Raw genomic sequence first — 27,255 nt, forward strand, 5'->3', positions numbered from 1 at the left:
GTATTGTAAAATACTTGCTCATAGGTTGATAAAAGTGCATACATCGTGATGAATATTACGGTAGCAGACAGCCTCGTTTTAATTTTGTATTATAGCTCAAATATAATCGCTCACACGTCGTTTGGCTGAACTTCAACTCATAAATCATCGCGAGGGTACACGTTAAGTAGCCTGTGTAGAATATATAGAAATCCACTTACCGTCTTTCGACACGATGTTCGCGAAATATAGGTCGTTGAATAAGTTTTGTCGTTTTTTCCATTGTAAAAAAAATACTACGACACTTCGACTTTGAACAACCGTAAATATACGAACGTGTCGACGGATCTACACGAAACTTTACACACGTTCATCGAACGGTAGTACCATTTTAGAAAAATTAAATTACGAACCTAATAGCTCCATTTCTTATCGAACGATAAAACATTTATCGAGCAACCTATTAGATCGATTTACCGCATCGTATAATCTCAACGAATGGAATGTGCTTGTCCAAAGTCGTCTGATTCCTCCTTCGAATCCACGTAGATTCTAGATTTCTACCAAAGGAGAGTGCAACTTAAAATACGCTGAATCGCATTTCGACGGAGTATATGGAACCGAAACGTAGAAATGATAAAGAAAATTTTATACCATATTCGACCTATTTAACCGTTTCTTTGAGTCAGATCCGTTTTAACCATTTGGATGCTGCAGACGCTCATAAAGGTTCGATCGATGCATACAGTGTGGCAGAAATCTATATAGGCTTCAAATCTTTCAATTTTAGCAGGGAAAAATTTTGTACTAATAATTCTTGTATCCAGCCACTGTAATTGATTTCACTCGCAACAATGTCTTCCGCGCTGATTTTTACGAAGCTTTTTAAGTTTTTATAGCAACTGAAAATAAAAAAATATGTAAATTGATCGAAGATAGAACGCAAATTTTTTAAATTACATTTCAATGTCGTGTATCCTCCCCAAGATACATTATTTCACATGAAAACTATAATATTATTACTAATGCGATATAAAATTTTACATATTTTTTAAAATTGAACAAATCGTACGCATCTGCTTAAAATTGATCAAACCTCGCACGTTTATTCGTAACTTCAAAACAAGATGAGTCCAAAGCTTTCTAACCGGTACCCTCTTTGTCCGGATGTACAGTTTAATCAACGAACCCTTAATGTTCGATATCCCAGATATCTCGTGAAATTTTCAATTACGCAATACCTACGAAAAATTCGTCCGTGTATTCGTCAACGACGACAAAAAGAAAAGAAAATATTTCCTCGTGGAAGGTCGTTCGAAACGTTTCTCTTGCGTGAGATTCTTTAAAAGCTTCTTACCCATCGCGTTGGTTTTTAAAAGGGTTTTTAAAAGTACTGTCTCGCTTTGTACGAAGGTATCGACATCGAAACTTCATTAGCTTACCGGTTTCGGTGCGATTGTTTTACTTTGCCCGGAGGGGAAGACTTGGAAGCAGGCTCACGATGCCTGCGAATTAAGGGCTCGTTAAATGGCACAGCTTCTGGCTCATTACTTACCCGCGTACTTTAATCCCCTTTTCGGATGTGGACAATTCGGCGACTTAGCCGGTGTTCGTGGACTACATCGTTACAAGCCATTCCAGTTCTTCTCTCGCTCGGGAAATGTATGGGCTCCTTTTTTCACTCGAGGTCTGCGCCATTTTATTTTAACGCCGGTACGTACAAATTTCTCGTAGGGCAACTTCGCGGAATTGGCAACTATTGAGAAACTGGTACGAATAAAATTTTTGACACGTAGGGTCGCTCGCGAAAGTTTAACGTGTACCCTATAAATTTACAGCGCCACGGGAAACACGAGAATTTTGCTAATTCTACGAGCACGACGTTACTCGTCGGTCGAAATCCGAAATATTTTGAATAAGTAACAATGTTTACCGAGGAGCTCGTTAAAATGAAATTATCGACATATACTGTCAGCCGAACGTGTTTACGTACACACTACGAACGAGCGAATAAAAGATACGAATGCAGCGATAATTCTATGGACGTCGGATTGTTCGTTGGTTGAAGTTATAAATATTTTGACGAGGTAACAGTATTTATTGAACGTACAAACGTCAGAGATGTATCGAAGTTTACGAAAATTGTTTTCATTGCTGAATTAATATTCTTCTCGTCCTTCGTTGCGATCCTACATCTATGATACAATAACGTATAATACGACGTAACATTTAACAGCGTACATTCTTGTTTAGTTTGCACTTTCGCGCGATGTAGAATGTATGCAGACTTTTGTGACTGATGATATAAAAAAGGGGGAACGGTGTCCTTGCAATTAATCATGAACGTTCAACAAAGAAATCCATCAACTAAAGCTAACGTTAGCGACGACCCAAAGTAAGTGACGCATTCATTAACAGGATTAGCCATTTAAAACTTATCGCTTGAATAATTCTGTCGTTTTGGGGCAAAAAACCGTATCCAGTAAAAGTTGTTCGAGTTGCAACGTTGTTCAAATCGCTTCTGAAAATCTTCGAATCGAGTATAATTAAAAATAGCCCGAACGAGGATCGATAAACTCTAGGGGTATATTTGTGCATTCGAATACTGACATTTTTAAAGATAATTTCATCCTTTGAACTTGAATTACCATGGCTAACAAAAAATATATATTTCTGGTCGCTCTATGCTGCAAATTTTCATGAAAAATGTACATGTTACCCTCGACACAACCATACTGTTCTATAGAAATAATATATTCAACATACATCTACAAGTAACGTATATCTAAGAAATGTAAAAATCAACAGGAACGTTTTCAACGAAGAGAATCTTCTATTCTACAGTGGCGGCGCTTCCCACGCTTGCCACCAGAGGGAAACTGACCACCGACCGTTTCCCGCAAGTTCCCCTACCTGCTCCGATTTGTATATATACGATCTCTTAGCGATCTCCTAATGTCCCGGCGTATAGGGCAGAGCCTGCTATGATGCGTTACTGATGACTCCACTAGCAGGCCCGGGATGAAACGATCTCCCTTCTCCTTTCCCACCTCGACAGTTTTAGAATGATCTGAAGCCAAACAACGATCTGAAAAAACTTAAAATCGACACGAATGTTTACAACAAAGAGAAATCTTATATTCTATAATCTAAAGAAACTTAAAATCGACACGATCGTTTTCAACAGAGAGAAACTCTGATTACCCCACCGATGCATTCGCGAAACTTGGGATTATTCATTAGGTCCAAAATACATTAGTACGATATAACAAATTAGGTACGTTGCAAGTACCACCGTAACCCCTCAACCCTGAGGTTTTCGTCCATAGAGTTCTAAGTCCCCTTCGAGAAATAAACACTCTTCTCAGAGTCCCAGTAGTCCGAAACAAAAGGACATTCGGAGGCTGAAGTTGGTCCGGTCCGAGTCTCTCTCCTCTCAGAGCGAGAGTTCCAACGGAGGAAACATTTCCTCGCGAAGTTTGCGCGACGATGTTCGACGTAACGCGAGATGCCAGTGCACGTGTCGTTTTAATCCATATCAAAAGGCAATCCCAGCGGATCGGTGGCGTGTCTGACGGTCGATCGGAGGAATGCAGGTACTCCTCGCAGGTAGATAGAGCGACTCCGAGCGAGCGTATATAGGGCGTTTGTAGGCAGATAGCGCGCAAGCAGCACCGGCAGCTAATGAAGATGTTTGTCAATACTGGCGCGTTACCGTATGCCGTAACTGTTACTCGCTCTCCTTCTCCCACTCTCTCTCGAGTTCTCCCCTCTCCTCCTCGCTCAGCCCCCACCAAGAGCCGCTCGCGGTCTGTCTGTGCGGTCCCCGACGCGCGTACACGCGTACACGCGGCGGTGTACGTGTGCAGGGCAACGAGCAGGTCGAGCATAACCCCGGTATAGAGGCACATAGGTTCTTCGTTAACCCGATGGTGCTTAAGCTCGCTGGAGTAGGCAAGACGTGCTTCGTTACAGTTAATATCGAGTTATAACCGAATCATACTGCGTTGCACCGAGTTAAATCTTACTTAGGCGAGTCTGACGTTACTCACCGACAATTATCTCGGGCTCGAGGCAAACTCGGGACGAGGCCAACTTGGGACAGACGCACGGAGCCAGCGAGCACCGAGCGAGAGCGTTCCGGATTTCTCTCGCGAACGCGCTAGAACGCCCGTGTGTTTTGTTTACCCGCTCGTGGGGACCCCTCGTCGACCCGGATACGTTTAATCTTCTCGCGGGGGAATTAATTCGAACGGAGGCGAAACTTTTATTCGCGCGGTGCCTCCTCGGTTCGGATAGTCGTTCAACGGACGACCAGGCGAACTCGACGGGAGATCCGTCACGTGACTTCCGAAGACGGTTCAACGTGACTCTCGAAGACGGACATTCGACTCTTACGCAACGGGGAAATACGGGGAAATACGGGGAAATTGGCACGGCGGGTGGTTTATTCCATTTCTATGGACACCGGTTCAATTATGCAAATTTTAACTTGGACGAACTGGGCTTCTGAGAAAAATGTCGAAATAATGGTTATTCGTACGAGTAAAAAATTCCAACATAGATATAAGAAAAAAATTGCAAAATACGTAAAAGAAACGTTCCAGCACAAATGCAGAGAAAAGAACGCACCCCTTGAACTCGCAGAAGGTATACTTTTGGGATCAGGTGGTCTTTACAGGTCCGAGTAATTTTTAATCAGACACCAGTGTTAATTCGCGGATACACGAGCAAAAAATTCCAACACTAATCCACAGAGAAGTGAACCTACATCGTTTGTACTTACGAAAAGTTTACTTTCGGGGTCGGACCGGGTCTCCACCGGGGCCGGCTAATTTTTACCCAGACACCGGTGTTAATTTGAAACGCGGAGGCACAAACACCGCGACGATCGAATTCAATCGATGAAACTCTCCCTAGTTAGAAAGTTCAAGCTTCGACAAATAGTCCCTGACGGGACTAGACATTTATCAACACAGTTTGCGATAGAAACGAACTGCCTGCGGTTTGGAAACTGAGTACCGAATACACGGTCCTGAGAGTTGTTCGGGTTTTTAAGGAGTTCTGTGGCCGTGGCGGGGACGATGCGACAAGGGAAGGTTTACAACATTGTACTTGGGCGTGATTCAGTGACGGGAAGTTGGGATGTCGCGGAGAAAGTTTCGAGAAGTATTTGCTTTAAAGGAAAATATTTGGCCAGGTGGGAGGGGTTGATGCATTATACCGGGATCAGCAGTGCTCGTTTCCCGCTTCGCGTCGCGCATTCAGAACGGTTGATTCTTATTTCACTTGCAACGGATATTGCGTAGGTAGACAAAGACACACGATCGATCCAATTGCCGATTTTTCATTGCTCGGAGGGCTAGTTCACTAACTTATCTACGATGTCAACAGGTTCTTCCTTCGTAAGCTCGATATTAAAAAATGGCTGCCGCTTAAAACTTGGTCGTGACGTAAAGTGGTTTTTCCTGGTTCACCGAAAAGTGAAAACTTCGAAGCAACACGAAAGGTAAGGGTGGAGTCACTGGGGTATAAACCGTGAAGGAAAATTGTAGGAAGACAATCGATTTACACTTTTCAACTGGAATTGAAACCAGAACCTTGAGTATGGTGGAATTGTTTTACCGATCGAAACCTGGGTCTTTTCTCTGGGACTGATATCGATAAAACGACTGCCTATAATTAATACATCGTTGTGCCAGTATCGTGAAAGTTTTCTTTTTCACAGGGCCGGAGATACACGTACAATACGAGGAATTCCGTGCGGAATAATTTTATAAAGCATTTATTGTAATACTAGTTAATTAAAATTTATAGTACAATGCACGGACTGCGGCACAATAGCAGCGGTCAGATTTCTCTCCTCGTACAAGCACGCGTGGAACGTCTCTTGTGTTTCGAATGTACGAACGCACGGGCGAATCTAATTCCGCAATATTTTTCAATAACGTTTCAATGATATTCCAATTTGTTATCGAAATAAAAACACTCGAACCCGTTAATGGAATCCTTTCGCGAGAAGAGCTTATAAATCGCATGCAACATTCCAGAAAAATTTATATTAATGGACGCGAATTCGTTTCGCGGAACTTTCGAATTAATAAGAAACATATACACGTCGCTTTGAGAGACCAGCCATGGTATTTCGTTCATTTTCGAACTCCATTAAGGATATGAAGTTAAACCGGCCGACCGTATTTTCGTTAATTCGGTTACCTTCCAATTTCTAAATTGCCCCATATTTTTATCTCGCTATAATTATATTCGTATTTAATTACACGGATCGTTGAAAAGTAAAGTAACAGCGAATCGCGTTAACGTGACCTTTTTTTTCTCGTTTCTTTCCCGAACGTGCTCGGTGTCGTAAATAAGAGTGGAGTTTTACTTGAACAAAATCACCGGGAGCTGCTCGGGCAATAAAGTTAAGTAACAGGTACGCGTTCGCGGGTTGTTTGGGTAATTATTAGGGATGCTATTAGACACGTAATCGTTGAACGATTGCACCTTGCACAACGTTGCGCGTGCACAACTCCGTGCTATTAGTTATTTCAGAAATTTGCGTGGATTGTTCGGTAGAATATTGGAAAGTATAATCTATCTGTAAAAAAAATAATTTCTATCGTTCGATGGTAGGAATTTTTTAAATCGTTTAATCTACAAATTCTGCGTAAGAAAGATAAACAAAGACAACGAGTCCTTATTCCGTACAAGTGTTAACCCCTTGAGACAATCTACGATAACTTTTCACTCGCACACCGGTTGTTACAATTTCCACTTAAATAAACAGAATACATCCATTTATAAACAAAATCCGCATACATAAAAAGAAAATTGTCCAAAATAACATCGATTCTCCCTTTTTTTAAGAACAAAATCACACATATCATTTAGAAGTTTCGCCCTATCGACGCAATTTTCCTTGCATCGTCGAATAGCGAACAAACAACAATACTTACGATAAAAATAGTCAGTCGCGTGTTTCTGGTGTACGAGATACCAAAGTCCGAGCGAAAGTATCATGCGAGGGAACGTTATAGCGAACTCGCTCCCCCACGCGTAATTATGTTAGAATTCCTACGGGTCCGGCGTGTTCGTCTTTTTCTTATTCCGCTTCCGGTAAAATTCGATCGCTTAAGAGGACGCTCGAGTGCTCCGTTCCGTGAACGTCTCATAAAACACATTCAGCCGCGAAAGCATCGGCGAAAGGACGAAGAATAGGAGCGGTGAACTCGTTGGGAACAGCAAGTTCGCGCGATAAATTCTATCGGCCGTTACATGCAAAAATACACCCGACCGTAAACGTAAACGCTCTATCCGCCAGACGTAATTTCCATTCAACGTGGTATCTTCGTTTCAGATCTTTAATTCGTGGCAGAAGAAATTGCGCCGCAATTCCGAGCGGTCTGACGATGCCAACAGCTACTTATACTCGATTTCCTGGACAAGAGGTGTCTCTATTCGCGCGGGAAATTCTACCGATCCGTATACGGTAGAACCTCGATTATCGCGCGGCAGAGCCTCGTTCGTTGCATTGTGTCGACGAGTGGTGGGGATGGTCACTTAGCAACGAGTTGGAGTGGGGGTAGTGACCGATAGCAGTGAGCATAGGTAGCGAAGATGCACTGTGCGAGGGAAGCTTCTTCTTATTAGATTGGTTCCCGTGTCCCTGCAATAATCGAAGTTCTACACTGACATTCTAGAGAATAAATAAGAGGAACCATGTTTCTAGTAATTGCTTTTTTTTCGTTTTATCGGCTAGGCGGTACAGAGATACGAACGTAATAGCGTTTCCACCTTCGATACGAAGTTGATCTAGGTCCTCGTCGGATTGTAGAGTTCTTTTGTACAAACATTGTACAAAAGGAGAAACGAGAACAGTGGAGGGGGTAAATTTTTGAGGAAATAATCGCACTTATATTCCTTTGTGCGGGAAGATATGTGTAGAGACAGATCAGAGCGTTGAACGTCTTCGTGGGAATCGTGGGAGATGGAACAAGGAAGTCCAATTGTTGTTTCTCAAGTTGGACATACACAGTGTATTTAAAATATATATTTTGACGTTTCGAACTTTCGATATGGGTCCTTTTCAGGATACAGAAACTACGAATGTATCGAGAGGAAGATAATAATTTCTAATTGAGATTCTTGACAATTTTAATTTGACCACATCCATCGCTGTTTATTTTTTCATTAAGTAATAAAACCGACACGCGTGTCGACGAGTACAAATGTTGAAGAACAAGCAGGTAATTAAAATAGTAGTAAAGTGAAACCGGATAATTGGAGCTGACATATATTCGTCGTAGTAATTGCAGGCGTGAATGAACTAGCGCGTCAAGAATAAATGACAACTATTTAGGATATTGCAAAAGAGATGGACTATTCGAGATAGTGGTCCGATTTCGATTGAAGTGTGCCTGGAGACACTCCAAGAATGACTCTGTTACGTGTTATTTCGACATTTGAATGTGTGATGGAGAACCGCCACATTCACTTGGCTAGTGTCGCTGTAGACAGCTGCCATTTTGAATATTAAGCTTAAAGGGAGTGGAACAACTTGGATACCGAAGCTCTTTGAAAACTACATTTCAACAAAAAGGGATAGAGGTTCAAGTTCATTAAGCTGGATAAGCTTTGGTAATCCCTTTCAATTTATTTATTCAACGTTTGCATTGCGTAAAATAGAAGGTGTACACGTCGTACCGGAGTAACTACTAATAAACGCAATAATTTCGTTTAAACAATATCTAAGAAAAAATCTCTTACAATAAATAGAAAAATTAAAACCAAATTGCATAGAAATAAAAAAAAGAAACATGTCTGTGTTAAAGAGAATATTTCAAAAATAATAAAGAGCAAACAAATCTACCAATAATCCACACAGTAGAACACTCCGCTTGGTCAGACGAAAGATCATCGTTAAAATCTCGATTGGGCAAACCGGTTAACGAATATTTCTAACAGTTTCAACTGGTCTACTTCTATCCTTACCTTTAATTTCAATGTTATTTCAACGTGTACTCGAGAACAATCACAATTATCGATCCAGTTGCAATAATCTGCTGACAATCCCTATCGATCGAGCCCAATCGAATTTTCGAACGGTTGCACGAGGATGTCGAGTGTCCCTGTCAAGATTTGAAATTTTTCGCTCGTTCTCGTGGTCCAGGAGTGTTTACAGTCGCACGTATAAAGCCGGTTTCGTGGCCGGGTGTTTCCCGAAATTTCTGGCGTTCCAGGGTATACGATCCTCGTAATCGTATCTTCGGGTAGCCTGCTGGCCAGTTGGGTCTCCTCGTATGCACGGCGACGATAATGGAGATTACTCGCTGATCTGTTACCCCGACAACCTGTCGTCCGCACGAGATTGTCTCCCGTTTGGGGCGAAGACTCGCGAATACGATACGTCGAGATATTCTTATCTCGTTGAATGGTTGAGAACGATGGCCCCGTTGGGATTTTACCAACAACTCGCGTCCACGTCCCTCGTGGCCAGGATTACGCGAAATTAAATACCCGTGGCGGACTTATCGCCGGATTTCTATACCAAAAATTAACGACAAAGATACAGAGAACCAACGAACGGGGGCTTATCGTTCATCGTTTACCAGCCGTGTGTAACGATTGAGTTCACTCTGATGTGTTTTTGATTATAACTGTACCCTCTACGCGATGTGCCCTAAATGATAGCTGACTGTGTTCTGGTTGTAATGTGTGCTCGATAATGGCCAACTACATTTACCTGTACGACCTGCACGTCTGATGATGATTCACTGTGTTCATTAACCGGCCTTCTGCTCGAATTCCGTTATCCATTGTAACTTTGATTGTTCTTGTTATTGGTGGAATGTAACAAGCTTAGCAGGAACAGCACGGTTTGATTAGTGCTTGATTGGCGGTTTGAATTTGGTAACGAATGTAACTGTAAAGACTGTCACCGTGGATGGTAGATGTTGGATCTAACGGGATTGTAACTGACTACTTTAGAGTTTCTAACGTTGTTGTTCATCTATCTATACTGTTAATATTTGGTCAGTTTTGCATCGATACTGTCGAATTAATTCTCTACGGCGATACAGACTTCTTTAATATTTTATTTTCTTTATTTTCAATACTCCAACGTTAAAATTTACATTGTTTCGAGCCCGCTTCGGTACACTTGTCCCATTTTCAAAATTCTCAAAAATGTTCACACATCGAGGGAATCGTCACAATCGAAATATCATTCATTCGGTTTGATTACAACGAAGATATAATTACATAAAACTAAACGTTGCGTGTGCCGCGTTAACGACGGTTATTGCCGCGTTAAATATTGAGAACAATTGTCGCGAAATCAGACTATTTTGCGTGCGATGTGGATATTGGAAACGTAATTACGGTTATTTAATTCACAATGCTCGTGATGCGTCGGTGATACACGGACCACGTTTCTCATTGCGCCGGTGAATTATTCAAAATGTAATTACTCCTTTCGTGCATCTTTTTCCGTAACCATTACGTCAACCTCCATTGTCAATTTTCAATACCGTAGAAATTCTTTTCCAAACAAAAACGTAAAATAAAACATCAGAACTCTTCTAATACTAAACATCCTCCCTACAAATAAAAACAAAGAAAATCGATAATTTAAACATTCAAATCAATTGTCTTTACAATCGTTACATTACACAAATTCTCCAATAATTGTTCAAACACGGTACACCTTTACCTTACACGATAATTTCGATATCCCCCACGAACAATCGTTAAACCGAAATTCAACGTAAATACACAGTAAAAAGTTGTCCGGTTTCGCCCTATTGTTTGATAAAAATAATTTCCATTATTGCCGGTAGGTGACACGCGAACGTTGTTCCGTCCCGAAACGTAATTATCGCGCGGCTAAACGGTCGTCCGTAATAAATTCTTCGCGTGGCAACATCTCCCCCAACCGCGATAAACCTCGACAGTGAGGGCCACGGATACACTTACGTGTACCGGGGAGATCATCAATTTTAAAGTTACGCGACGGAAGTTTATTCCGCGGGCAAAGGCAGCGGCCATTGTGAAGTTGTTCAAGTTGTCGGGACCCGGCACAGACTTGTCCCCAACCTCTGGCCGCGGTGGTTCCCCTACTGGCCTCCCCTCCCCGTGTCCCTCGCCCCCCCTCATCCTGCACTGCGGCCCTCGCCGTGACCGAAACCGCACATTCGCGTACACTTCGCTCGGGCGAAATGCGACGGTGGCCTGGTTTAAAGCGTACGTGCAAAGGAACCCATTCGGGACAGAGGTCGTGCTACGTCCCCGCTTGAAACACCGCTCGCCTTCGTTCAGGACCATTCGCTCTCGCATCCCACCTACCGATGCAGTTATTGCGTTTTAATTCGTCCCGTGCTGCCGGCACGCGCACCGCTTCTACCTACGTATGTGACGTTCCGCTTTGGCGAAAATACGTACGGGGAATATTTTCCGGAATTTTTCCACTTGAGTTCGTTACGTTTTCGAAAATCTCCGTGTGACGCGGGAAGGGTGAACTCGGTGCACGCGTTGCATTAGGGGAACTGTTCTCCAAGCGGCCACGAAAAGGGAGATTTGGTTAATGTTATCGGTTTATCGGTACTGGTGCGTTTTGTATCGGTTTTGTAGCTGTTATTTTTCGGTTCTTTATCTATTACGGTTTGTTGTATTTCTGAGAATTTTATTCTTCAATGTGGAACAGTTATTTTTGTTTCAATTTCTACTTATATGTAACCGAAGCAAAAACTTTGAGTCGATAATTTTGAGAAACAAGGTGATTAACATTGTATACGGGCTGATATTATTCGGTCAATATTCTCAAATTTTCGGTTGTATAATATTGTTGTATGTATGATATATGTAGTATATAGTAATGCGCGCTTAAATTAAAGTAAACTGGGGATTGACGTTGAAATTATCGCGGAGCGGATTTATTCGAGGAATCGTCTCGAGTTTCGAGGTATTCGACAAGGAAAGGAGATAAACACAGCGAAAGCAAGCGAGAACGAAATAACGTGCGGAGTAGCGGTGGTCGATTTCGAGCATTTCAAAGGAATGGAGCACGTACGATGAATCGTCCAATTACAAGAATTTATATTTTTCATTTTTTCACTTTATCTTTACAATAATTGTATCGATGGATCGGTGAGATTATCCCGATCAAAGCGAATCCACACCCGATGTAAATCAGATGGAATTTATCCGTAATGAATTTAGATATTTCAAAGACCGAAAATAATGGAATAGCGGTAAAATTGCTTCCTTTTTAACCGTATTGTACATCTTTTAACAACTGTATTCGGTAATTTAACAGCAATTGAACCTTCTAACCGAATAATGTCATAATTCTATTTTAATTTAGTTACGTACTATTTTGATATTGTACGTGGCAATAATGCATACAGAGTAATTCGTGTCAAACGACATTGTCTCCACAGTTTTAGGTTATATGGAAATTAACGATTGAGGTTTCGTGCGAAATTTGAATTTATGGGAACGACTGCTTTGTAGGTCGGATCGTTACAGGGATCTCGAAGAGAATTGTGTTTGCTCCGAAACAGATCTAATACTTTTCATCGTGTACGAACATTCTCACTGTGAAATCGAATTCAAGGATGTACGATACAAGGCCATCGAAAGTATCAGACATGTGATAAAATAATTCTGAAATTACACGCTAACGACCAATTAGAAGTTGCAAGCACGAGTGCTCGTTGAGAAAAGTAGTACAATTGTACTTGCTCGAACGGAGTTTCAAGATGATTTTGTTATACGTGTGTAACTATAAATGACCTTGAATGACTTTGGATGACCTCACGGTACACATTTTTCTGTTTCAATGTACGAGGTCTATTTAAAATCTCCACATACGAGACAAACTTTTACAATACTACTCGTTCAGTAGTACGACTCAACGATTGTGGATGTGTTTACGATACATACTTTTCTGTTTTATTATGAAGCCTTTCTAGTATCTTCACGCACAAAATAATCTTCTAAACTCTATTGATCCTTACCGTATCAAAGTGAGATGGTTTTTTACCAAAAAAGGTTCTTAGAAAACTCCGTAGCTTTTTCATTGTTATACTATCACTCTTTTTAATCAGTATATTCATCGTTCCAACATCGATCCTATTAATCGTGATCGAAACACTTGTCACTTACAGTTTGGAACGACTCACTTTTATCGCTTTATATTCTATTTACAACTATCCAAGGAAGACGCGACACACAAATAAAACTAAGAATAGACAAAGATTGTACAGCCTATTTTGTAGGTTCTTAATTTTATCGCATAAACCATTCAAGTCGATTTCTCTCCATTTCGCTTGAACCAATCTCGATTGGCAATAAAGCGTAGAAAAATTGCCAGCCACGTATTTCCAAGAGTTATAAAACAGCATCAGAAAAACATACACCGGTGTCCCTGAGAGACTCCGCCTTGGAACGGAAAATTTCACGAAAGTTCATTCGATTCGCTGAAAATTGCAAGCCTCCTGGGTTTCGGGTGGTTAATTTAAAAAAGGGGGATTCTGTCTCAGTTTCATACCCCAATTCACGTAACAGGAGTCTGGCCATCCCGCCTGTACGGAGGTATATCCTCGTTAATTCGATTTCCCCCTTTTTCCACATAATTCGATACTTTCGTCGCGAAATAAACGACCCTCTTCCTCGCCCGATAAATTCAACGCACCGTGTTCGGCTATTATTCTCTCTCAATCAAGCCCCACGAGCTTGATCATATTAACGCATCGTCGCTCCATTTTTACCAAGTCCCGTACAAACGCGTTACGTTGCCACCCCCGTTCGATAAACCGAATTAATTCGAACGATACCGATGCACCGGTACATTGGTCCTCGGTCTACGATTATCCACTATGAATACGGCCCGAACGTCGCCGTTCGAAACAATAACCGGACACATTCATTAACGCGCACGAACGATTAGCGCCAGTAAATCTGTCCCGTGCACGCGGGGATCGAGCTATTTACGCGTGTCTTTTGTCCCGAACGAGAGCGGGTATCGTTCGACGCAGGAGTCCGTGCACGTGAACCCCGGGCCAATACCACGGGGTCGTTGTTACGCTCAACAGGAACTGAACGGATCGCTGGACGGGTGTTTCGTTCGTCGATCGATGTCGCGCGATCGGTGAAATAAAAAAAAAAGAGAGAAGATGTACGCGAAGGAAAGAGAGAGAGAGAGAAAGAGAGAGAGAAAAAATGTCGAAAAAATTGGAAGCGATCGATGACCCGGCGTACCGAGCGACGAAAATATCGGGATCGAGGGGCCCCGGAAACGATTTACCGGCGCGTGGTCGGCAACGAGCGGAAAAATTATTCATCGACGCATCGCCCATAAAATTGAATCGTTAATGAGCGTTCAAGCCATCGAGAGCGTCGCCGGCGAACGATTAGAAAGGCACGAATATGTATGCGCGATCGACTCGCTGGAAAGGTGACTTTAAATATTTATTTCGATACACAGCGTACGCTGTATCGACTATTCGAGATCGTGCGCAGTAAGATCGTGGCTTTACGTTCGAGCGACCTAACCTATGCATCCTCGTGGATTTCGCGAAGAAAAAGTCACCCGAAGGTTTGAGAATTTGTCACGCATCGTACGGATCTCCACGATCTTCGTATGGTAATGCACTTAATACTCTTTTAATGAACGGTTGTTAATAAAGTGTATGAAAAGAAATTTGTGCCCCGGTCACGGAAGTCATTGCCAGTCGATGGTATCGGTCGGGGCGTGCCGTGTAATATGTGTCCCACTTCAAAGATGGATCGAGCGCTTAATAAGGAGAAAATAAGATTACGTAATCGTACAGCGCGCGACAAATGTTTCCGAACATTAAGTACGAATAATTAAAATGAACTATGGATTTACGTATCGATGATTGCATTAAAACGTACGTAATTGTACATTGTACCCGAAGTACCAATCACTATTTTACCGCTTTGATCGAAATAAAAAATTCGTGCAGAATCGAGGGATTATTTTGTACGTATACCAGGTGAATAAATTGCAAATATTTATAGTACATATGCAATTGTAAATATTCGAACGATCCGTAACACCGATAGTAGAATTACCTCGTTGTCTCGAGGTCTAACTGCAACGAAAGTATTTAATAACGACGATTAACACTCGATGAAACAATAACTCCACGAATCAAACACCGCGTCGGTTCCAAGACTGGTTCTTCCGATCAGAGATACAAAGTTTTCCAAGTGTCATAAATTCCTGAACTGTGTTTGTTCATCGAGGTCTCCTCGATACTCGATGTACGAATCGTAACAAATGCATTTAATAACGACGATTAACATTCGACGAAATAATAACTCCACAAATCAAACACCGCGTCGTTTCCGAGATTGGTTCTTCGTCTACCGATCAGAAAAATACCAAGTTTTCCGAGCGCCATAAATTCCTGGCTCGCGTTTCGCCGCGTCCGGGTCTCCCCGTCGTTTCAACTGAAATTAACGGGCCACGCGTAAGCGCATCCTATATCAATTCGACTCGATCTTGTTGACGTATTATCTCGCCGCGTCCTGGCCGGTGCAGCCAGCCCATGTGCGTGCATGCGCGCGGATATCTGAGAGATGCGACAACGAATGCTCCGTGGCGGCGGTAATTCAAGTTGAACGGCCATGGTCGAGATCATTAAACCCCCGGGAAGGGCTGATAATGATTTTGACCCAATTAATTGTCGGTCTGGCGTGATTCACCGCGGTAATGCTACGCGAGCGAGAAAAGGGCTGCTGCATGTTCCGCGCATCGCGGTTCGCTCGAATCTCGTTTATCTTGTTCGAATATCACGTCAAGATGGTAAAACGAAACTTCGGGAGTAATTTACAATCCCCTGAAATTTGAACGAAGAATTTATTATAAATTCTATCTTATTAACACGTTGAACGCCACGGTGGTTACTGGCAACCGACGCCCCAAAGTTACAACGATTCTCCAAAGTGCTCGCAAGACGCAAACTATGATAGTTGTAAACTTTTAGATAGCATCAGTCTTGGTAGTAATATTATGAAATAAGTACAGCGACAAATCGTCGAATATTTCTACTTTTTACGATACGGTTCATGTGAACATCGTGGACACTATTCCAAGTATGGAGAACTGACGTGGAGGTAAAGGTGTTATATATTTGTATTCGAATTACTACTGGACTTTTTTTACCTATCAAATTTCTAATCGTGCGAACACCACTGTTCTACGAAACAAAAACGAACAGAAGAAAGTTATTGCAACGAACGGTGGCTGTTTCGAAACGAAAAGTTTCTTTTTCCCCAGGGATTATACGCCGCGATTGAATTCGGTATTTACAATGTTTTCGCGAAATGTCAGTATTCGATGGTACTTTAAACAGTCGAGACCGGTATTTATTAGAGTGCACAGTGGCGCGCGTTACGTATCGCGTTCTCATAATCCTATTGACGGGTTACGAGAAAAGGCTGGAACTCGTTTCGCGTTCTCTGTTTCTAGCGCGGCTATGCACCGACGTGCGCGTACTCGAAGCATTGACATCTTGTTAGTGAATAGCACCTCGGGCGGTGCCGCTCGCGACAAAACCCTGTCGATTATTCAACACGCTAGAACATCCAATTTGCATCGACACGGATACACGGAGTTTGGAAAAAAAATTTGAAAAATGGGTCCTCCACGCTCTCGCGTTTTATTTGTCCGTCGACTTGAATCCATTGGAAAGCTAACGGCGGATCGTAACGATATATGAGTTTCTTTTGTGCATTGTTTATTGTAAAATGGCGGCAGTGTAATACCGGGCGGAGCGTATTGTATAATTTTGCGATTCCAGTGAATGTAATTTCGTAATAACATCGACGATGAAGAAAGAGTTTTGCGGAAATGGGAAAATAGGGAATGGTGAATAGTAAAGTGGAAAATGGTGAGTTGCAAATTGGGAAATTGAAAGTGGAAAATGGAGGAATAGGGAAATAGGAAATGGAAACTTGAAAATCGATCGTGGAAAGTATGAAATTATTAAGTTGGAAATGAAAAGTATCAGTGTGGAAGAATTGAGAAGGAACAGTAGAAAATGGGAAATTGGAAAATTAAAAAAACGATCGTGAAAAATGAGAAGATGGGAAATATTTTACGGAGAATATTTCGAACTCCTCGCTAGTATCGATAACATTTACTCGAAACAATTAACTAAACGATGTACACAGCTGAAGTAACAGCGACTGCAGTTCTCATCACATTAGGTACAAGCGCCTTACTGCATACGGTATTATGCTACTCCGTTTATCGCTCGAATCGCATGTTCATCATAATTAATCATCCACGCGTTATACGGAATATTTTCCAGTACACTATTTAGATAATTACAACTTGAAAAGGTTACATTCATTGTTTTATTATTAAATATTTCTACGGTACTCTTTGAATAATTTACGATTGAATTGCACATATCTGTCGATAAGACCAAAACGACTATTACCACTTACGAATTGTAAACAGTAATAATTTGTAAATACTAGTAATAGTAATTACTTGTAAAAAGTAACTAATAAGTGAATAGATCGAACAATATTTGTTGTTAAAATGGAAACTATAAAACGTTAACGCATATTTTTTATTTTCTCGACAATCTCGGTAACTTCCATTCCAAACAATTAACGAACCAATGCTCACACTGTAAATTACAGTGTACACTAGTAAACATAAATCGTGTCTGACCACAGACGGTACTGTACCACTTCGCTCTAATAATTGCAGTTTCAACGAGTACTCCGTCGGAAAGTTATTCACATGAAACCACTGCTAACTTAGCCACAATATCTCGTTTCGTCGCCGTTATAAAATTCATTTCACGCTAATACAGAAGCACTTATCGGTTGATTTCGCGTATCCATCGATACGATTCGCGCTCGCTACTCGACGGAACGTTACCGATGTAACAGGTGTTCCAATTTCGAGCAAACCGCGAAAAGCTCCTAGGAGCGATAATAATCGCGTATACGTAAACAATTATACAGAAGCTTGTCGCGAAGGCGAAAGGGTCTCTCGAAACGTGTCTCGGAGGCTCAGCCGGCTAACGAACGTTACTAATTTAGTCTCACTCCGCGACTTATTGGTACGGTACAAGTAACAGCATTCGCGGTAACGTGTGCTGTGTGTCTCTCGTCTACGTCTCGGGGCGCGCGTTTAAGTTTTCTTCTACTCGCGGCTCGAGGAGTGAAAGCAGGAACTTAAAATAACGCAATCTTACCGTCATGAATACATTCACGAAAAAGTTCACGTTAGGGAAGTTAGCGAAGCGTCCTCGACGTCAGTTGTTAATTTTATTGCACTCGGTCTTAACGATACTGCACCGAGCCACTTCATTGTGGAGGCCTGCATTACGGATTTCTTGAGCGTCTCTTCAAGGCTCAAAGGTTTGACGTTATATTTACCGGGCAGAGAAAAATTACTCTCCCCAGGGTGATGGTGGTGGTTGTGGTGGTGGTGGTGGTGGTTGTGGATGGGTGGGATGCATAAATAGCTTTATACCCGGCGCAGCGGAAACGTCTAAAGTGCCCGCGGAAAAGTCTTGCTTTGCGTACCACGTTCAACGATACTCGTCGAGTATCTTCTCACGGGGATCGCGATTTACTTTAAAGCGCGTTTCACGATGATTACGTATTTTCGCATCGGAGTGCGGTAGACGATTCGAGAAACGATCGGCGTGCAACACGAACGTAACAATCGATCGTTCACGTGCACGTTTTTAACCATCGTTGCGACGCGTTTCTTTTTCACTTCTGTGTTCGCGACCGCGCCTAGTGTTATTTCCGCGCGAGTTTCGCTCGAACGCTAACCGTTTCGTTGGGTTGACGTCTGGGTAATGGTCGAGTGAACCCCCCACACTCCCTCCTCTCCTCTCTATCCCCTGAGATACGTTTAGATAGCGAGAAAACAATATCCTGTCTCCTATCTTTCGTCGAGTTTCAAGGACTTTGCTCGCGGAGTGAAGGAATCGCACGAATCTGGGACAAAAGCGGACCGCCTTGGTAGCACATTGTCTAGACCCACGGTAGACCCTTATCTTTCCGCGACTTTTCAGCTCTCTGTTGAACTTTCCACCTCTTCTTCGGACCGAGCGTGCTTCTGTAAAGAGTAATGCGTTATCGCGTTAAGCCGGCACGCTCGAATCGTCCCACGATCGAACCTGAAACCCCGTGAAATCGTATTGGCCGATTCCATTTGTAACGGAGATGTTTAATTTCTGTCGATGGAGAAATTACGCGTCGGGGCGCACGGAAGCTCGCTGACTTGGAAATCAGGTTATCACTGGATAGCATTTACAGGCCAGCAATGTCGAGTATTTGATTTTCACCCTGGTGCGTCAATGGCTACGGACGAGGAGCCGGTTTGTTCATTTCAGAGGAAACGAAAGACCGTGACAAATGTAGGGTAATGTGTTCGGATTACTCGCCTTTGGGAATCGTGAAAACGTAAAGAGTAAAGTGAATCTCACTGTTACCGTGTAGTGGAAAACGATGGCGAATTTATCGATACGTTGCGAATGATCTTAATCTTCAAAATGCGGAGAAAATTTTGCACGAACACCAATCTTGGTTATTTTCTTTAATTTTCGTAATACACCATCGTGAGTTTACAAATTGGAACGACTCGTGGCTTATGTGAGCTTTATTACAAAAAATATGTTACACCGTTTGAAAAATGCAAAGTACATAAAAAATGTCTTTTCTGAAACATTTTCTTTTCTAAAATAATTCTAAGAAATTATCTTTGAAGGCATTGCACAATTTTATTGTAAATATATTCGTTGCGCTAATATTAATGTAAAGCTGTAACTAATTTTGTATTCCGAATGTATGCTTATCTTTATTTCTATGCACAGTATAACCTCGATTATTGCGTATACGAGAGCCTCGTTCGTTGCATTACGTTGACAAGTGGAAGGGATGGGTCATTTAGCAACGGGTAAATTTGGAGGGGGAAGTAACAGGTAGTAATGACCACACATAATGAAGATATACTGTGCGAGTAGAGCTTCTTTTCGCTGTATTGGTTACCTTGATTATTGCAGGGAAATGGAACTGAAAATTTCAGGGATAATCGAGACTCTGCTGTATATAAAACGCAAGTTTAAAAGTTGGAGAGATAAATATTAAAAGGGAAAGAACGTAAGAAATGTATTAATACGATTGCAGAGGAAACGGTGAAAAAAATTGTACGAGTAACGCGGTCGCTCATGGCGCATTAACCCTATTAAATTGAATTCTATGTGTTTTAAAACAGAGTGGAAAAATTTTATCCAATATTTCACGTTTTCCCACATTCTGTACATGTGTACTATCTATATTAAACGTGTACCGCCATCTACCTTTTTATAGAAATATGGAAATCAAACCACAAATTTGCGTTGCGTTGGTAGAACCAATCAGCTAATGCATCGGCTCAAGAAAGGGATACAATTCAAAATGCTGTTACCGTTTGCATATTTATCGATATTCCGTTTATCCTTTATTCTACGAGATTCCTTACTTTGGTACGTGTATCTAAATTTGGTACATTGTGACATAAATATAATTTGGCTCTTTTAAAAAAAAATGTTGTTTCGCTTTTTCGCCAAGACGAAAATTTTTTTTCGAAAATTTGTATACAGTGGTATTTCAATTGCTCCTAATCTGAACTGTGCAAAACTAGTTGCTCCGACGCAAGAACTTCGAACCACGGTTGAAAAATTTCAAAATTAATTCGATTCGTTCCTGTAACGAAAATCAAAATTTTATTTCGAAAAATGAAAAATCGTGAACGAAAGGTTTAAGATGATATGCAGCAAAATATGAAGTTCAGAGAGCACGGTAAAATATGGTACTCTTTACAACGCTATTGTCCGCGTGTGCGTGAAATGGGAACAAGAGGCTGAACGGCGTAACATATGGCTGCATGGTTTTTATGCGTCTGCGGATGAATCAGTAAAGGCATTTTTCGGAACGCGAAGTGACAATAAATTACACGCGACGCGCGCGCGTGCGCAGTTGCCACGAGATACGTACGCGATAAATTCGACGGATAATCGTTCAGAATAATGGTACCGGGCCGAAAAAAAAAGAAATTATCGGTTTCTTTCATCTGGACGTATTTTTCTTCGTAGATTCCTCGAAGTTGGCGATCGCTACGCTCAATGTTTGACACGACACACGACTCAACGACAGATAATCGCTGCACGTCGTTTGGGTATCGCGAAATATTTACGCGCGACTAATTGACCGGCAATTAACCTCCAACGGGGCTAGCTGTTGATCCCTCGTACGTGTTCTCTAATTATATCCGCAGAGTTTGTTAACTCTCTCGCGCGGCGATTAATTTGGGTGGTTATAAAATTTCGTTGGTTAGTTCCGGATACGGAAAACATGGGAGGAAGGTAAAATATTGAGTACTCGAACGTCAAAGTATTGTAAGTGCGAGTGAAATGAGTCCTGAACGCGACGAAGATCTGTAACCGTTGGTGAGCGCCAAATAAATTGGCCGTGGAGGACGCTGTGAGAGGTTGTCCCCACCACGACGCTCGGGCTATCCCCACCACAACGCTTGGGCTATCCCCACCACTGTAGCTCCCGTGCCTCCGCGCTGCCTTGCAGACATTCTTCGTCTCTCGAATAGAGAGAGTGGCACTGACTTGGAGTAGAAGTGGAGTCTAGCGACATTCAGAGTAGGGGTAAAACCATTGCCAAGATATTTGAAAAGTATAGAAGAATATATATTTTCCTCGGATCATTTAACGCGATATTTGGAAGAAATATTTCATTTCATCGAAATGAAAGTATTCGAATTAATCCGTAGGAAATTGTAACAAATTTCGAAGGCTCCTTGATTGTGCACTTGTATCGCATTTTTAGAATAACGCAACACGTACGCTGTTGTATTTATTACACGCAATACTACTCGTTCAGTAGTACGAGTCAACGATAACATTCTTCTTGATTATTCCGGTGTTAACGCTTTGCAATGAGTGTAACTCATACGAAAATCTCTCGACACTCGTAGATTTGCACATTTTATGGCGAACGATTGGTCAAACCAGCAGCTGCAGTGCGCGATGCGCATTTGTTAATTCGGTTAATTATCAACGCAGCGGGTTTTCAGGCAGGAAGTATCGCAAATTAAGTTATGTCACGTAGTTGGAAAGTACACGGCTTCCTGTGGATGATGAGCGTCCACTAACCTAGTTGCGAGTTAAGTGATGAAGCTAGATTAGGCGCAATAAATTATCCTTGGTCAGCTTTCCACTACTCTAATCTACCGAATCGACTAAAATTTAGCACAACGCGAAAAAATCGTGAAACGCTTAGGATTGCGTTGTGTTGTGATCGACGAAATTGTATACGTGCACAGTGTGAGTTATTAAAAAATTACCAGGTTAAATGACGTATTCATCTTTGATATTATAAAGAAATGTTTCACAATATATATATATATATATATAATGTCCTCAGTTCTTCGTGTTTTGTAATTTCCAAAATTTGGATGTTACCTTTGTGTGTTTAAAATGAAACGTAACCTTTTTGATTAAGAATAAGAAAGCTTAACAATAGCAGATTATTTAAATAATATATTTGTTTGTCTCAGAAATGTTCTCGCGATAGTATTTATTGCGTAATAAATAAAATTTTGTGGATAAAAATGCTAAGATTAAATAGCGGAAACGGGTTGGAAAACAACATACAATAAATATTTGTGTAAATTTTACTACGTAAATTTGAAGCTTAAAATGTTTAAAACTCTATTCGTTGGTATATTCGTTATTTCGGTTGGCTCTTCTGGATCGTTATGAGTTCTATTTCTGAAATGGAAATTTCAAAGAAATTACGAATCTGTATTGTTTTAAAATTGACGCCAATTTTGAAAAGAAATGGATTTAAAAATACATTTCACCTTAATAACTCGCTGTAAATTGAAATTTTGAGTTCTAACGCTTTACTTTTTGTTGCAGAACAATCGCCGACCTCTCCAGCGCCAAGAACAATAGGTGAGTTAACGGAACGTTGCGCATTAAGCTGAAAGTTTCCCTTAATGCTATGATAATGATGCTCCGATTAGAACCCATCAAAAAAGTCGTACTACTTTGACCCGGGCCACTGCAGTATTCCAATGAAAACATCGCTGTAATGGCTCCCATAAGCGGCTTAGTTCCGCTGAGTTCAACCGCACGTTATGGACAGAGCTTATAAAAACAAACAAGCGCGCAACAATTAAGGCGTTTCGTTGCAACGATCGAGGTGAACTTCCATTCGAATTACAGCAACGGACTCGATTCATTTTAAATCGTGGCCAATCTCTATTCCGTCTGAAATCCACCACCAAAATATTTTCAACGTATTCGTCCCTTCGTTTACCTTTAGCGATAAACAGAAATACTTTGGATCGATGTTGCTTGGTTTCAAGAGCGATACAACCTTTCGTTAATAGTTTTTTTTCTATAAGTGGAATTATAGAAAGGATACGAAGGTCATTACAAGTCTTTAAAATTAAATGTTCGAAACTGTGACCTCGATGTTCATTCTACAAATGAAAACCATGGAATACCTCTCGTACCCTTGTCTACGTCAAAACTACCAACCCCGGATTATGGTCCCTCGGAGCCAGGCAAGATCGATCCGGAACATTATTATCTACCGCCAAAAGTGAACGAGTCATTCGGGTAGTTGGTTTTAAGTGCCCCACCCAGTACTTCGGAAATTAAATAACGTCCGTGTATACCAATGACGAGGGGTTCGATTGGTTGATCCACCCACCTGTTCGCTCTTACATCGAACAAAAACTACGCTCGGCATCGAATGGCGGAGCGTAGGGGCGGGGGGAATGTGTTTTTTTAAAAACGACCGGAAACCTGATGGCCGTTCTACCGGAAAATCGAATATCGTTGATATCGCCCCGCTATTGCCGCTATCAACGTTGAACGATCAAAGGCGCTTAGGTTACACTAGCCGTGAAAAATCCCGGGAATCTATAGAGGGAAGTCGTTTCATTCATAAAAACGCGATGCATCGCGTTACCGTCTCGCCTGCCGCCGGATATCCACGGTTCCGCGCCACCGTGCGGAACGATACGGCTTCTTTCTACGAAAAACGTGTCTCCGTTCGTGCGCGTCCGTAAATACTTTGAAATGGAGAACGTTCCTCGAAAGTGGAACACGAGGTGTGTCGATTCGCGCGACACTCGATTCAACCCTTCCGTCGATACCCGAAAATTTCACGGTGTACCGGTACACGAGGGAGTATCGAGACACTCCCTGCGGAATTTCGTACACGTTGCTAGAAAACTGCGCTATTTCCTCGATTAAACAGGGAGCTTTCTAAATGGTGGCACAACAGACGAGAAGAGACGAATCTGGATGGAAAAATACATGGAAAATCTCGAGTGATTTTTCTTTTTCTCTTTTTTTTTATTCGAGGTTCCGTCTCCGAATAAATCGATGTCGAATATTCCTCGAGTACCGGTGCAATTGCATACGATTCCACCGGTGCACACCGTGCTGTTTGCTGTACGAATTTTTTAGTTTAGTCGGGAAGGGACAGGGATCGAAATCAAATTACTCTTCGAGTCGCGTATCGGAATCGTTTGTAAGCTCGAACGCAACGAAAAGTACAATACTACAGTCCAGGGTGCGCGTGATCTTTAACATCGATTTACTCGAGAATGAAACTCTGCGAAAAACAGTCACTGTATATTTTCGACTTGGTTTTCTTTTCTTTCGAATTGTACCACCAGCTTGGAAACACCCTGTATATTTCTTTCACCATCGGAACTCCTTGTTTCAAGGTTCGTGCACCTCGTAAAAATTGACTTTCACTTTTCGTAGCAGATTTTTATTTAATTTTTACGGCGCGATAATTCGTTAGCTAATAGTCCCCTTAACCTGGCGCTCTCCAGCTTCGCGAACCACCGGTTCGTTCCACCCTCGGTTGGCTCCCCAGCTCGCGTGCTCTCGACCCCATCGCGTTAATTCGAGTACACCGTCTTCGCGAGCGGGCACGAGCCTTCGGCAGTTCCGTATAGGTATCGGGCAACGTTACGGGCGCCTCTTCTCGTCGGGGCTTTGTCGCTCGCGTCTTACCTCTCCCCACTCCTGGTCGATCCTTCCCCCACCACCACACCACGGTGGTTGTTCCGTCCCGCTCTGTTCGCTCTGGACGCGTCTTCCTTCCTTCCTTCCGGCAGAGGCCGCAGCGCCCTGGGCTACGTCGCAGCTTACAGTCCCGTTGTTTGTCTTCGGCCGTGAGCTTTTGTGTTTGCGCAAGCTCTGCCGGTGCCGGTGCGACCGCCGCGTATCCAACGGTCCGCAGCTGGGTCCGCGGCGGCCAGACTCTCCCCGCCGGACGCGTCCTCTATTTATTTAGTTTTTTAACCCCCTCCCCCTCCCAGTCTGCGGACCCTGTGCAGGCCGGATGCTTAATTACCGTGAGCCACGCGCATCGTCGGCCGCCTTTTAAAAATGTTTCCTCAAGGAGAAACTGCGTCAGGATTTTTGCCCCGCGGCCCGGCGGCGGGAGGGGCGTGTTTTCTTCCAGCACGGGTTACCCCGCGGCACGGTTTTACCGCAGTAAATCATATTGTCGGCGTACCGGTTCTACCCGTGGACCTTGGAACAGCGTTTCGGGGATAAAGAACCCCGCGGTATCGATTTCGTTCAACCATGGTCGTACGAAGTTACCGCCGCGACCGGCAGCAAAAGTTCGCTTGTTTCGCGGACAATGATACGAATAATGGCAACGTACTCGTAGCGAACGAAAAGAGACTACACGCGCGGAGTACCAGCGCGTAAAACGAAGCTGCGTTGCTATCGACCAACCACCGTCTATAAGCGTGACGCGTTGGTACGAATGCGAGTTTCTCCAGTAAATAAATTAAAGAAATGAGAACTGTTGGTAGGTTGTACGCGGATATTATTGTTCGGAACACTCGGTTGGTCTCTTTCGTAAGTTTTCATCGAGAGGTCTCGGTTTTCTTCGGGAATAGGTTCCTCGAACGTAAGATCGCGCGGGAAACCTGCATAGCGTTAATGCACGTTCATTGGTAAACGGTGTACGTGAATAGGTATTGAAGAGAGAATACGAAACTTGGAAATAAAGTTCAGACGCAGTTGCGTTAATAGACACACGTTGGGAAAAGTTTCTTTTCTTTCGTAACTGAAACGGGACGAGGAAGTTTTTAAACGCGTATTTACTCGACGGAGAGTTTTGAACATTTTTCTCGATCGAAATAATTTTCTTTTTTGCAAATCGGTGCGTGAAAGTACACCCGGTGAGGAAAATATATGTAGATGCAAATTTAGACGACAATGTAAACTTAATTCGATCGTGGAACTGTAATTAGATATTATTCCGAAACTTAATTTTAAACGGCGAGAGATTTGCTACGTGAAAGAATTTTATTCAACGTTTGTTGTTTACTTTCACTCGGTACGAATGCAGCTATTTGCATACGCGTGTTATTCCGTACTAAATCTGTTCATCGCGGTTCGATCACGTGCAATTTTAACATTAACGTCCGACTCAATTGCATCGCGATCGTTTTTCTTTTTTTTCACGTCCAAACTGCACCGTACCCGTTGCAGCAAATTAAACATTTCCGTCGAGATCTCTTTGCGAATGTAACAATTACCATGGAACTCGAAATGCTCAGCTTTCACGAAAGATATTAAATCTACCCTTTGTGGTATAACCGTTTGAGTGCCAACGGGTGAGATCCGTGAGAATATACTTGAAAACTGTCTGGAATATTATTATCTAACACAGCATGTTTGCGCTGCATTCACATTGCGATTCTCGAGAGTCAATTAGCCATTAATAAATCTGTTTCGTTCTACCTTCTCGAATAAGTTGAAACCATTCCACTTTAGTTTATCTCCGCGTTATTAATAAACCGTTACGGTTGCTACAGTGGTTATTAATCCTCTACTCGTCTCGTGTCTCTTTTTTATCGCACACGAACCACAACTTTATTCATAGACAAGTAAAGTATTCTATCAATCAAAACTCGACTACCTTCGGAACGACTACCTCTCTCGAACTACCTTCGATTACACGCTATTCAAAGAAACTTCAACAATTTTTTGACCAAGTGTAACTAAAAGTAGTCCAAATGGAGCCAATAGAGGACTAATAATAGCAAAAAAAATGTAATTTTTCTCGTCATTTACCTATTCTTCCAAAGAGATTACACCATGAAATCATTTCCATTTGTTCGTTCGTTGAACTCGCAGCGAGACTCGAGAAGGAGGAAATTCA

At 42.2% G+C, this 27,255-nt stretch overlaps 1 protein-coding gene across 5 annotated transcripts in view; it reads left to right on the forward strand.

The window, feature by feature from the left end:
• The window catches only part of Ten-a (Teneurin-a transmembrane protein), a 990,045-nt gene that overhangs the window by 257,682 nt on the left and 705,108 nt on the right, over positions 1-27,255 (forward strand). For all 5 annotated transcript variants that reach the window (XM_076323558.1, XM_076323557.1, XM_076323560.1 and 2 more), the window contains exon 2: positions 22,959-22,994. The gene's annotated coding sequence lies outside the window, so the exon portion shown is untranslated. The remainder of the gene's footprint in view (positions 1-22,958; positions 22,995-27,255) is intronic.

Source organism: Ptiloglossa arizonensis, chromosome 11 (assembly GCF_051014685.1).
Source record: "Ptiloglossa arizonensis isolate GNS036 chromosome 11, iyPtiAriz1_principal, whole genome shotgun sequence".
Lineage (NCBI taxonomy): Eukaryota > Metazoa > Arthropoda > Insecta > Hymenoptera > Colletidae > Ptiloglossa > Ptiloglossa arizonensis.